The 15203-nt window shown below is 34.2% G+C and overlaps 2 non-coding genes across 2 annotated transcripts; one reads left to right on the plus strand and one right to left on the minus strand.

Annotated features, from left to right (window-relative positions):
- Positions 1–233: 233 nt before the first annotated feature.
- On the minus strand, positions 234–306 carry Trnat-ugu (transfer RNA threonine (anticodon UGU)). Its single transcript has one exon. It is a non-coding gene; the product is annotated as a tRNA-Thr (tRNA).
- Positions 307–13820: 13514 nt separating this feature from the next.
- On the plus strand, positions 13821–13893 carry Trnat-ugu (transfer RNA threonine (anticodon UGU)). The gene has a single exon. It is a non-coding gene; the product is annotated as a tRNA-Thr (tRNA).
- The last annotated feature ends 1310 nt before the right edge of the window (positions 13894–15203 follow it).

Consider the following 15203-nt stretch of genomic DNA (forward strand, 5'->3'; position numbering starts at 1 on the left):
AAAGAAAAGAAAGTTCGCCATTAATGAAAAAATTATAACAATAAGCCTATATAATAAGCCACATTTATTACCTATACGATAATGCATGCAACGTATAGCATTTTTTTTAGACGCGCTATTTACAAGGTATTGTTAAATTTATTGTACTTTAGCGACTATTAGCGAGAGTATGTGATTAATAAGCAACACATAAATATCAGATACGTAGGAGAAAAAAAAACGAATCAAAATACAGCCCCCAGTGAGGATTGAACTCACGACCCCTGGTTTACAAGACCAGTGCTCTAGCTACTGAGCTATGGAGGCCTATATTCAGTCTGTTATCTGTATTCTTAAATTTCGTTTGTACACTAACACCATATACAAAAATTGTTCATTTGATTTAGTTGAAAATTTGCCAAAATAAAATGTAGATTTAAAACCTGAACTTTAATCGAATTCGCTGTTGAATATTTAAAGGAAAATTTAAGGATAATCCTCAATATTGCTTTTTTTTAAAACTCGGATTTTGTTTTATGTAAATGTTAAATGATGAAGTAAAACTAAAACCTTAACACTCCCCACATACGTGTAGTATGAGCTATGTGTTACGTACACAGAAACAGCTGGTTGTCATTGATTCATCCGCTAATCTCATTCAAACAATTTTATCGTTTGAATAAACTTGTAACTAGAATAGTAATTTTTTTTTTTTTAATACTAGTTTGGTTTACTTTTGAATTGCTTTTTTATTCATTATACTTTTTTTCACCAAGTTATTTAAAGTTATTTAATATCCTTAAAATAAATTCTGAATATAGTTACGTTTTAATAATTTCCTTTATGATTTGTTTAATTATTTATATTTAGTGAGTTAAATAACAAATGATTTAAGGAAAAATAAGACTAAATTTTACTAGTAGCCTACTAGTTACAACACGAATGTAGGATTTTATTCTTGAATCTTTAACGAACAACTCATTTACTTTTGTTCTTTATTTCATCAACAAGAAAGGCGTAGAGACAAATGGATAAAAGGCTAAACGAGCAAGACAAAACGCTGTAACAATTTTTAAAAAGACGGGAAATAACCAAAGAAAATATTCAGATTTTGTTTAAAATCTGTTATTTCCGCAGATTCGATAACAGCGCTACAGTTTATAGAGCTTTAATTGCTTTAAACAGTTTGTGTAGTTTACATATATCTAACATAATGTCCATAATTTATCGATTATGTTTTTAGTTCAATTAAAGAATAGCTAGTAGTATGTTATCAACTTCTTATAATAAACATGTACACCTTTAATTTAAAGTAAAATTTAGGATTTATAAGTTCTCTGTTAAAAATGTCTAGTACTTATATTTTCTATATCATTTTTTTTTTATTTCGTAAGAAAGAAATATTACTATTGTAAATCTGTATCAGTCCTTACAAGCCGATGATGAAAACTGTAATACTAAAGCGAACACACAACTGACGCTGTAAATTACATGTCTGAGGCCAAAAAAAAAAAAATATCTTGCTTTGGGAAAGGGACTACCATTTCCTCTTCCCTCCCACCCCCTTTCAACTTCGCCCCCCCCCAACTCACTAGCTAAGTAAAAGACTATCACAATAGCTCTCTAATTGTTGTAATTACAATCATAGGCATCGCGATGGGGGAGGCAGGGGTGCGAACCACACCGGGTGACACCATTTAGGGGGCGAGGTGACACCAAAGCAAAAAATAGCAAAATATATACAGAAAAATGATAATTCCATTTAATTAAGTGATTAATTAGAGTTAAATAGTCTTTTAAGAGCAAATTTGACAAATACCGACAAGGGTAGAGCGGGGGGGGGGGGGGGGTGACTATGACGTAAACCTGTTAATGTTAGAGAAAACATGCTACATCAAGCTATATTTATAACCGACTATAGTTGAAAATCGTTAGTATTATCCTAGCACAGTTTAAAGCAATCGCCTCAGTGGTAGGGAGCGGGTGAGTGGGGGGGGGGTGTTACATTAACTCAATGTTGCTAAATATGCCTGAGATAAATGGTTTGGTTGAGAATTGTAATAACGTATGTGTTAATCCATGAATGGTGGGAGGTAAAAAAAATTAAATACACCCAGAAAAAAATATATATGAATACATATACCCATTCGTATATACATACATACAAAAGTATATGTAATATATAAATATAAAGCAACGTGGTCGGGTGCCCGATATGGCACTTCCCGGCGCCTCAGGCGCTTTCTTTTTTCAATCATTTTGGCAACGATACGATCGAAACATAAAATTGCCATGGCAATTGCATCATCTGCAATTGCAGCAACACTTTTAGATGGTGGTCGAACAGCACATTCAGCCCTAAAATTACCGTTGAATTTGCATTCCATCGAGACGCCAACATGCAATATCACCAAAAATTCTGGAATGGGAAAAGTTCACCAAACATGTGAGCTGACCATATGGGAAGAATGCACGAAGGCGCTCAAAAAAAAAAGCATTGGAAGCGTTTGATGGCACAGTTCAAGATTTGAGGGATATTGGGCAGCTCTTTGGCGGATCTATCATTTTATTGTCATTTTATTTTAGACAAAGTCTGTCAGTTATACCACGTTCAACACCGGCCGATGCGCTTTATGCATGTCTCAAATCATCTGTTCTATGGCAACATGTAAAGAAATTAACATTGACAACCAATATGCGTGCTCAACTTCGATATGATGCATCCGCCTAACGTTTTGCAAAACAATTGGGAAGATGACAGTTGAGAAATGGTAACAATATATTAAAATGCTATAAACGTATCAATTAATATATAAAGTAAATGTTTATCATATGTCCATATTACAATGATAAATATGTTATAGTAAAAATGTACAATGAATGTTATAATAGTTTTCCGTATAAAATTAGTTTATACATTTTTGAAGATGCAAATTAAATGTAATAATACTTCCTTTTTTAAAGGAATGATAAGTTTCAATAAAAAATGTAAATGTAATGTCATCATTACTTTCATAATGTGTTTCTTTAATTTGTTTAAACTTTGAAGATCGCATTAACGCGCGGGAAGGGCACACTAGTTATATATAAATCACAATGTCCTATAGTAATATCGATTTTTCAACCTTTATCTTAAATATCGTTTTCACTCAGAATAATTTTTTACTTCCTTTTTTTATAGATCTTTAAGTAAAAAAAAAAAAACGATGCATTACTACACTAAAATCCTTTTATTTAAGATTAATTCTATATCCCTTAAAGAAGGGACACAATTTTACAATGCAAGGAAAATAACTTAACAAAATAGCTCAAATAAAAGCGAATCGAACACCTCATAACAAAATACACCATTTCTATTTTATTGTTTTATATATACAATGTTTGCAATTGTACAGTATGCAAACAATTTTGTACTAATTTTAGATAAAAAATAAAACTTGTACCAAATGTTCACTTAGAACAGAGACACATTAGCTTTATTTTAAGAATCATTATTTAAGTTGTGTTAACATAATCTCAATCACATTTGCATTTATGTGTTTAGTTTTAGATTTCTGGATCCCTTACAAAAGGGACAAATCTGCACTGATCTTAGCCCAGCGGTCGGCTACCTTTAGAGATGAAGAGCCAAATGTTACAATTTACAAAATTTCACAGTTTTTAAAGAGCCAGTAATATTATATTCCAATATTGTGGTATTTCATAAGGATTAGGTAAATACACTTGATATTTTATTTGAGATAAATAGCGTTAAATGTGAACTAATCACTGCGCTCCAATATTTATGCTCGCAGTCAGTCCACATTATATAGTGCGAGTATAGTAGGATAATCTGGAGGGATTAGATGCCACTGTTTTCTTGAGATTGTAGATTAATGTATTATTGTAGCGAATAGTATTGATGGATAAATGTTCACTATACGCTGTTACTGTCCGTATTGTTCATGTTCAACCCTCGTGTTATGTGTTACCTGTCCGTATTGTTCATGTTCAACCCTCGTTTTATATGTTACCTGTCCGTATTGTTTCTTTTTCAACCCTCGTGTTATGTGATGTCTGTTGTCACGTTATCCTCTCCTGTTTGTTCTTGTTTATTGTACGGGTATAATAGTGGTGTGGTCACGTGGTCTCAGTCTAGTAACTTCCTAATACCAGGTTAGTAGAGTTTAGTTTGCTATAGTAGCCATTGTTTTCTGCTCGATGTCATTAGTGGTTATTATGTGGAAAGGGGGGGGGGGGGTGGGAGGAGGTAATGAAGAAAATCAGAATAACTAAACTATAACAAAATAACTACTTGTTACTCTGTGTTGCAAACACGACTGATTGTATGAGACCGAACTCGGGAAAATATTCGACGTAAAATATTTTGTGAATTATTTTAATCACGTAAAGAATGTAAGGAGAAGGGTCCGTAATTTTGTAACGGTGTGTGATTAAGGGGGGGGGGGGGGGGTTGTGGTGTTCAGATGGTGTGATGTCATGCTTTTGCATTATTAAAAAAACGAATTTTAGAAAACTGTATTTAAAAATTGTAATGGAAATTGATTAAACACTCTATGTTGCCTGAAATCCGACAAGATTTTGAGAAAATATAGCTGTTTTAAGAAAAATTCAACTGCAATTTTGAGGGGGTTGTAGGCTGAGGTATGACTTCATTTTAAGGGGTGTCTGGCTTTTTGTGACGATGTGTGACGGAGGGGAAGGGGGAGGTATAAATCGTCCAAAAAAAAAAGCGTTACGCAGTCCCAGAAGAATTACTGCCCCTAGCTGTCGAGCTTTATTTGCCCTAGGGTTCAAACTTGATCCCGTTTTGATCATGTTGAAATCAATAATAGAAAAGACCATGTCTAATTTGTTTAATCAACAATAATCTTCCATCTCTCTCGTTTTTTTAAATGCAGCGGCCAGTACAATTTTGCTTGGCCAGTTCAAAACGTATTACTTCCCCTATGTGAATATTTTTTTTTAAAATACATTTTTTAAAAAATAGGGGAAACAACTCTTTGCATTAATTTATTAAAAATACATGCACAATTAATTAATATAATACTCAATATACCTTAAAAATGTGTATCAAATTTTTTTACTTAACAACACTTTGTATTACATTTTTGTTTAATAACTTAATTTTTTACACAGATGTTAAAAATAATTGCTATAGCCTGAAATACAAAACACAAGCTCTAATAAAAAATATATACTATATACATATTTCATGTTGCCTACACATTTAACATTGTCTTTATTACTCTGTAAAATTTATGGCTCCCTTTCAAATAGGGAAAATAAAAAAAGTCTTGTTGTATCAAGAGCTATGTGGATTGTTCTTATGTATCGCAATGCATAATCTACCTCCTGATGTAATACCTCCATGTAGTTTCTATCTTAATCTCTAATTATATTGTCACTATCACAGATGAACACATTTCTACAGGCAACATGACCGTGTTTGCTTATGTAAAAACAAACTGTCCACCTTCCATTGAGCTGGGTGAGGAGGGTGTGTCTATCACCCTTTATGTCAACCATTGAGGAGGGTGTGTGTATCACCCTCTATGTCAACCATTGAGGAGGGTGTGTGTATCACCCTCTATGTCAACCATTGAGCTGGGTGAGGAGGGTGTGTCTATCACCCTTTATGTCAACCATTGAGGAGGGTGTGTGTATCACCCTCTACGTCAACCATTGAGCTGGGTGAGGAGGGTGTGTGTATCACCCTCTATGCCAACCATTGAGCTGGGTGAGGAGGGTGTGTGTATCACCCTTTATGTCAACCATTGAGCTGGGTGAGGAGGGTGTGTGTATCACCCTCTATGTCAACCATTGAGCTGGGTGAGGAGGGTGTGTGTATCACCCTCTATGTCAACCATTGAGCTGGGTGAGGAGGGTGTGTGTATCACCCTCTATGTCAACCATTGAGCTGGGTGAGGAGGGTGTGTGTATCACCCTCTATGTCAACCATTGAGCTGGGTGAGGAGGGTGTGTGTATCACCCTCTATGTCAACCATTGAGCTGGGTGAGGAGGGTGTGTGTATCACTCTCTATGTCAACCATTGAGTTAAGTGAGGAGGGTGTGTGTATCACCCTCTATGTCAACCATTGAGCTGGGTGAGGAGGGTGTGTGTATCGCCATCTACGTCAACCATTGAGGAGGGTGTGTGTATCACCCTCTATGTCAACCATTGAGCTGGGTGAGGAGGGTGTGTGTATCACCCTCTATGTCAACCATTGAGTTGAGTGAGGAGGGTGTGTGTATCACCCTCTATGTCAACCATTGAGGAGGGTGAGGAGGGTGTGTGTATCGCCCTCTATGTCAACCATTGAGGAGGGTGTGTGTATCACCCTCTATGTCAACCATTGAGCTGGGTGAGGAGGGTGTGTGTATCACCCTCTATGTCAACCATTGAGCTGGGTGAGGAGGGTGTGTGTATCACCCTCTATGTCAACCATTGAGTTGAGTGAGGAGGGTGTGTGTATCACCCTCTATGTCAACCATTGAGCTGGGTGAGGAGGGTGTGTGTATCGCCCTCTATGTCAACCATTGAGGAGGGTGTGTGTATCACCATCTATGTCAACCATTGAGTTGAGTGAGGAGGGTGTGTGTATCACCCTCTATGTCAACCACCAAGTTGTGTGGACGACAGGGCAACAATCCAATGACCAGTTGTCGCCTTTTAACTTTTAAAACGGCGAAGGCTTGTTCTGGTTGGCCTACAGAAAATATTATTTCTACTAATATGTTTTTGTTCAAGTGTCGTCTGTGTCCACTGTGTTAGCGTTAGAAAGTTGTATGATGGTACATAGGTTGGATTGTTTCCCCTCTTGTTGATGGTTTTTATAGAGCGCATTTATTCAGTTAAAACGGTACATGCTACTGCTGGTCTAGATGAAAACGTAGTTAGAACCACTGAACAAGATGTGAGAAAGGATGAGGAATGTGTAAAAATTAGTGGACAGCAATGGCGTCGTTACAGCCAGTAACAATCTTTATATTAAACTGGTATTAAACCTAATAAATTACCTGGTGTTTTTTTTTAATTTTATTATGTACGGGCAGGTAACGTAATCAAATGGTTCCACGTTTAAACGATAGTCATCCTAATAGATTAGGTAGTACACCATTAGGCAATAGGAATAGGCAAGTCATATGTATAGATTAGGTAGGACAACATTAGGCAATGTCAAGTAATTTGTATATATTAGGTAGTACAACATTAGGCAAGAGGTAAGCCACCTGTATTGATTAGGTTGTACAACATTAGGCAATAGGCAACCCATCTGTTTGCAACACACCAGTAACAAGTAATTCGTTTTATTCTACAATAATAGTTTCACTGTTATGTCTCTCTGTCTTACTGGCACTCTGTCTATCTGTTATTCAGGGACAATATAGAGAAACACGAGCACATTTAAAAACTTTCAGCGTCAAACGGAAAAAAAAAATGTGACGTGAAAGGAACATACAGGAAATATTCTAAGGACGGAAAAGTACACACGATACTAATAACGTCATCGATACATGATAATAAAGACACTTGCATTACTACCTAATTAATTTCTCCAATCTTAAATAAGTCTCTGCCTGCAGAGTTTCTTTCATGCATCTTTTCTTTTTCAATGTAGTTGGCATACGAAGTGATAATTTTGTCAGCACTATGCCCAGCCACCGTATTAGTTGTTAGGGTAGCTCAGAGTTCGGCAACCTTTTGAGACAAAATTTACCAGTTTTTAAAGAGCCACTAACATTTTTTTCCAATATTTAGGATTAGGTTTTTATAAATTTAAATAGCTTTAAATATGGAATAATTATATTTATTCATATATTATTTTTAAATACACACGTTTCGCACAAAACATATCATTGTATTTTAGCTAGCTCTAATAGAATAATAAAATAAGTAATCATATAATATAACTATAATCATTGACTATTTCTATTAGTTTCATCAATGGAAGCATTGACCTTGCATGCCGTTTGAAAGTTTGTTTAAATCTTGTTCATAACTTCTTGTTTTAAGTTTCAAGCACGCCTCGAGATTTATATTTGTTAGTTAGCTTCTTACTTAACTTTTTTTTAATTATATTCATGTAAGAGAACTCTTGCTTGCACGAATATGTTGACCTAAAGATCGTCAGCACTCCAGATGTCAACTTCCCCACGTTACTGTACCATCCTGCAAATCTATTCCATGCGTCATGTATGAGTGACTCAACTCGCGGCATTTCTTTTAGAGCTGTCCAGTTGTGCAACGTAACGTGCATGTTTTACTGAACCTCGAACTATTTTTATTTGTTCTTGAGTTCTGTGAATTTTCCGCTCCACAAATGAGTCGTTTTCAAATCCAGCAATTGCATTTGAAACGAACCAGCATCAATTCCAAAAAGTTCAAAGTTAGTATCATTTGTTTTTGTGTGGAGAGAGTCTACTATGAACGTCAGAGTACTTGCATTTGTTTTGAATTGCTCAAATCTCTCAGTGAATCCATCCTTCGTTTTATTTGTTGTAATGCTGAAGCAATTGATGCTAATAGTTGCATTGGTTTCTAGATATTTTTTTTCATATTTTTCGAAATCAAGTGATTTACCGCTCTTCGTATCTTCAGCAAAAATATGAAAAAAAATGTGAGCCAATACGTAAATTGGATCGCCTTCCTTTGAAGAAGGCCACTTTGGTTTCCTCACACAACCCCTTGTGATTTTAACTAACAAACTTTTCTTCCATCCTCAAATTAACTTCTTCAGTCTTGTGGTCAAAGGGAAACAAATGTGGATATACCACGAAAGTCAAAAAAATATTGTTTCTCTCCCTTTACTGATGTAAACAATTCATCTCCCAATGCAATATTGAATGTACATTGTATAAGATATTTCCATCTAATCACATATTTATTGTATTAATTGCTTTAATTATTCACCCATTAGACACTTTTAATATTATTTTTTTACGCTTCAACAAATAAAAAAAAAAACCGGGAGTGATATCCCCTAAACTTTCTCGAATATTCTTATATGAAACAACAGGGGATGGCAACTCAGGATATAGACATGATTTTTAATCCCTTTTAAATACTTAAACGTTTTAAAATAGAATAGAATCTCGTAGAAAAAAGAATTGCACACCAAGTGAACGCCAAATAAAATGTGGATAATAGTGCGGAATATTATTAGTCCTTTATAAATTTACATTTGTTTTTTGAGAAATCGGAAATAGCAAAAATTACTACTTCCGTTCAACAGAAATTACTCAACATTTAACAGAAGGCAGAGAATTAGATCTTTTACTTACATGTGAAATTTCATTTATCTATCTGAAATAGTACTCAAGTTATATGCTTTTGAAAAATTCAAAGTAGAAAAAGTTCCACTCGGAAATCGCTCAAAAGTTGATAAGGATCTACGATTTTGATATAATACTTATATATGAAATTTCATCAACCTAGCTGTAACGGTACTCAAGTTATCCTGTTTACACACACACATACATACATACACACATACACACACAGACAAACGGACAAGATTGCAAAACTAAAATATCGTTGAGGACTTTTTTTAGTACTATTAATGGACTCTCAGGAAACATGTATGAAATCGTATTGATTATATCATAAATTGAAATCAAATAACAATCAATCATTTTTATTTTAAAATCTATATATTATGGTTAGCCCCCCCCCCCCACCCTCCGCCCCCTCTGAGATCAAAGCTCCGCTGTGGTCAAAGACCCGCTGTAGTCAAAACCCATATGGTCAAAGCCCATCTGTGGTCAAAGCCCCGCTTTGGACAAAGCCCCGCTTTGGACAAAGCCCGTATAGTCAAACCCCATATGGCCAAAGCTCCGCTGTGGTCAAACCCCCTGTGGTCAAACCCCCTATGGTCAAAGCACCTGTGGTCAAAGTTGTTCTCAGTCATAAGTCTATGAAACCTTCAAAACTAAAACATCATTTGAGTTTGTTTTCGTAGTTGCTTGTCTTTGTGAAATATATTCATTCAGATGATAGCAAAGAAGAGTTGGTATTTTAGGAAGATATCGTTTTTTTTTTTAACTGGATGAGTAAAATGCGAAAACGGCTGTGCGGTTTGTACAGATGGTGCGCCATCTATGTTTAGGTCAAAATTGGGCTTCTAGAAAACAGAAAAAGATTTAGCTCCCTAACCGAGAGGAATCCACTGCATGATCCACCGGCATTCTCTCGCCAGCAAGACTCTTCCGACATCATTGCTAATAAAAGTCGTAAATATTAAATCTGGAGCCCTTAAAGAGCAGCGCAAAGACATGAATAACGATCACGAGGTTCTGCTTTTCTACACTACAGTTGGCTGGCTGTCTAACGAAATATTGCGAATAGTGTTTTTGAATTGAACAATGAAATCAAGTTGTTCTTAGAAGTCAAAGGAAACAACACCATTTGATATACTTTAACAACAAAGAGTATATGGAGAGAGTATCATACATAGCAGATATATTTGAACATCAACATAAGCCTAACCTGAAGCTTCTGGGAACCTAAACGAATAATCTCTTTTATGATAATTTCGGGGCATTTTTATCAAAGCTGCAAAACTGGCGAAAAAAATTAAATCTTAAAAATATTGTTGTGTTTCAGAAAATCTGCAGCGTGGTAGATGGATATGATTGTGAGATAAATAACAATTTGAAAGAAGCGATTTTTGGGCATCTTGAATCTCTTGAAACGAACTGCGGCGTTATTTTACCTGAGCTGAAAGAAGAAGAATCTGTTCTGCCCAGGATACCCATACTCAAGAGCGTAGCGAGGGGGGGGGGAGACATATGTCCCCGGGCGCCGACCTTAAGGGGCGCCAAAATGGGTTGGAAAAATAAATTGAAAGGTTGAGGTGGGTGCAAATCTACTCATACTCTGCTCCCATTGATGTTGCCAGCATTCCCGATAAATTACAAACATGAATTCTTGAATTTGCGTAATGATTCCGCATTAGTTGAAACACTGCTCACACAATGTTGTTGTAGTGTGCACGATTCATACCCAAAGGTGAAATTGATTGCTTTTCGAGTTTTAGTTCAATGTTGTGTTTACATATTTCTGCCATAGTGGATTTTAAACACTTCTCCAATTAAAAACAAAACAAAGAAATAAATTAAATAATGATACTGACACGAGGTTGGCGTTAACAAAAACTAAACCTCGGATGTTTAGTAAATTGCACGCATTTTTACTCTTCGTATTCAAACAGTGATAAAGAATAATCCATATTGAAATTCTACTATGTTTACTCATGTTATTGGAGCTAGAAGTTGACAAAGCCAACAGTAAAATATTGCAAGTCTATAAATGGGACAATGATTTGATAAAGAAATAAATTTAGGAACCTCCTGGTAAAGTTCAACCCAAACTACAAAAACCCATAGGTTGAGATCGATACTGCCTTTGGCCACCCGTGTTGTGGCCCAATGTGTTTGGGCCATCATGTCGAGTTAGACATGTCAAGTGGCCAGTGAACACAACTAAAATATTTAAATTGTTGAAAGTCAATAATAGCGATGTGCTAATCTTTAGTCAGTGATTAACACAGAAGGTTCTAGCATTGTTTTCTCTAATATCAGCACAATCCTTCTAGAAGTCATCCTCCCCAACATTTCGTGAGTCTTCAATTTTAGTTGAATGCATTTTTGAACTTCAATTAAAATGTACGTGTGTATATGTTTTTTTTTTTGCTTTGATGCGATCCACCAACCCCCTCCTCCAAGGGTGTAACACTAAATGTCTGGTTATATTTAATTTGACAATAAGATATTTGTGAATTTTATTTAATTAAAAAATTGCAAGAAAATTTGAGAAAAGTAAATTAATCGTTTGAAAAAAAATGATATATTCAAAAAAGTTCAAAGCTAATTAGAACGCAGTACACATTTCATTGGGAAAGTAGTAATATAATACGATGTTTTTTTATGTTTCAAAATGTTATTTACATAATTTTATATAAATCACTATTTCGTGCAGTAATATCGATTGTTTCAACATTTATCTTATATATCGTTTTCACTCAAAAAAACATTTACTATATTAAAAAATAATTACACGAAAATCCCTTATTTAATATTAATTATGTACCCCTTACTGAAGGGACACAATTTTTAAATACAAGGGAAATAACTTAACAAAATAGCTCAAACAAAAACGAATCAAACAACTCATAACAAAATGCACCGTGTTTATTACTGTTTTACTAATATGATGAATTCAATTATTCTGTAGGCAAAAAGTTGTGTACTAGTTATGGATAAAATAAAATACAACGTGTACCATATTTTCATTTATAATTGAAAAACATTAATAAACATTAGCTTTATTTTAAGAATTATTATTTAACTAGTGTTAAAAAATATTTAATCACTTTTCAGTTTGTACTTTTTTGTATATTTCTGGATCCCTTACGTAAGGGACAAATTAAAATATAATAAAAGGCATCGTTAGGTTTGGTGTGGAAAGCATACCACTAAACTTTATATTTGTTTTATTAAGCATGATCAAAAACATTAAAATAAAGAGTACACTTGTATATTTTGTGTATTTACGTCGACTTCAGCATTTTTTCTGACATTATCTTTTAGAAACGGTATTTGCTCTTGTCTTTCTTCTTTATGCATTTTACAACAATATTTTTTTGCGGTAATGAACACGAAACTAATTTTGACAATAGACTTTAATGAGTCAAAACAAAATCTTCTATTTTAAGTAAAATATGGCATTTTACAATAATTGCTCTTTTCAAAATGTCTGGTACGTATAATTTCTACATCATTTTTTTTTTAAATTTCGCTTTGGGAAGGAAAATACCTTTTCCTCTCCCCCCCACCCCGCTACAACTTCGCCCCCCCCCCCCCCCTAACTCAACATGTTTATTATAAGAAGGTGATAACATACTACTAGCTGTTCTTTAATTGAATTAAAAACAAAATCAATAAATTATGGACATTATGTTAGATATATGTACACTACACAAACTGTTTTAAGCAATTAAAGCTCTATAAACTGTAGCGCTGTTATCGAATCTGCGGAAATAACAGATTTTAAACAAAATCTGAATATTTTCTTTGGTCATTTCCCTTCTTTTTAAAAATTGTTACAGCGTTTTGTCTTGCTCGTTTAGCCTTTTATCCATTTGTCTCTACGCCTTTCTCGTTCATGAAATAAAGAACAAAAGTAAATGAGCTGTTCGGTAAAGATTCAAGAATAAAATCCTACATTCGTGTTGTAACGTGTAGGCTACTAGTAAAATTTAGTCTTATTTTTGCTTAAATCATTTGTTATTTAACTCACTAAATATAAGTAATTAAACAAATTATAAACGAAATTATTAAAACGTAACTATATTCAGAATTTATTTTAAGGATATTAAATAACTTTAAATAACTTGGTGAAAAAAAATATTAAAAAAAAAATAAAGCAATCTAAAAGTAAACCAAACTAGTACTAAAAAAAAAAAAATTACTATTCTAGTTACAAGTTTAAAAACGATAAAATTGTTTGAATGAGATTAGCGGATGAATCAATAACAACCAGCTGTTTCTGTTTACTTAACACATAGCTCATACTACACGTATGTGGGGAGTGTTAAGGTTTTAGTTTTACTTTATCATACGACATCTACATAAAACAAAATCTGAGTTTTTAAAATAAGCAGTATAGAGGATTATCCTTAAATTTTACTTTAAATATTCAACAAAAATTCGATTAAAGTTCAGGTTTTAAATCTACATTTTATTTTGCGAATTTTCAGCTAAATCAAATGAACAATTTTTATATATGGTATTAGTGTACAAACGAAATTTAAGAATACAGATAACAGACTAAATATAAGCCTCCATATCTCAGTGGCTAGAGCACTGGTCTTGTAAACCAGGGGTCGTGAGTTCAATCCTCACTGGGGGCTGTATTTTGTTTCCTTTATTTTCTCCTACGAATCTGATATTTAAGTGTTGCTCATTAATCACATACTCTCGCTAAAGTACAATAAATGTAACAATACCTTGTAAATAGCGCGTTTAATACAAATTTAAAAAAAAATGCTATGCGTTGCATGCATTATATCGTATAGGTAATAAATTAGGTTCTATTATATAGACCTATTTTTATAATTTTTAGCGCAATTTCCATACTAGGGGATTGCGACTCGTCATTTCTGGATGGATGGATGGATGGATGTGTGTCCGCAGCGTGTCCGCAGCTTTAAGTCGTATCTCCTCCTCAACGAAGCAATATCGAGGACTAGTTCCTAAAGCAAATATATTAAGCAAGTTCCGAGGATGATTGTGGGCCAAAAAAAATTCCCGGAATTCCTTCCTGGATTTCCCGCAAAAGCCAAAAAACCTCGAAAAAAATGCAGTTTTTGGCCCATATCTCGGCAACCAGACCACTTAGCGACTTGAAACATTTACCAATCGATTCCTGCCATAATTTAGAACAATATTGCCGAAGAAAGTTTTCAAAAATATCCTTTCGTTCGATCACAAAAAATTAATTAAGAATTTTTAAACTGAGCATCGTGTAGGCCTAGGATGATATTTTTAATTTAAACTGAGCATCCTGTAGGCCTACTCGTTAAAATAAAACTTTTGTCTCTTGGCATAAAGAGCTAGCCCAGGGGTCGGCAACCTTTTGGGGCTGAAGAGCCAAAAGTTACAATTTACCACATTTCACAGTTTTAGATATATATATATATATATATATATATATATATATATATATATATATATATATATATATATAGTATAATATATATATATATATATATATATATATATATATATATATATATATATATATATATATATATATATATATATATATATATATATATATATATATATATATATATATATATATATATATATATTATATTATATATATTATATAATATGTGTGTGTGTGTGTGTGTATCCCCGGCAGGGAGCGATTCGTTTTATGACAATTAAAGTTGATTGCGGATTGACACTTTTTATCCGATCGTCATGAAACTTTGTGGAGTTGATGAGAACACTCCAGGAGAGGTTTCTGCAAAAAAACAAATTCTTATGGGCAGTGCCTGGGAGGGTGCGATTTCCGTCAATACACTTTTTGGCACCCATAGTTCCAGAGCGGATATGTTAGCTCTTGGCATCCTTTAATTGGGCCTCCTACTTAGTGGGTAAAGGTTTTTACTATATTCAGCGGCAAAACTGCAACAGGCGCAGCCGCCGGTAC

This window comes from Physella acuta, unplaced genomic scaffold (assembly GCF_028476545.2).
Source record: "Physella acuta isolate Inbredline_101_S28 unplaced genomic scaffold, ASM2847654v3 ptg000521l, whole genome shotgun sequence".
Taxonomy (NCBI): Eukaryota; Metazoa; Mollusca; class Gastropoda; family Physidae; genus Physella; species Physella acuta.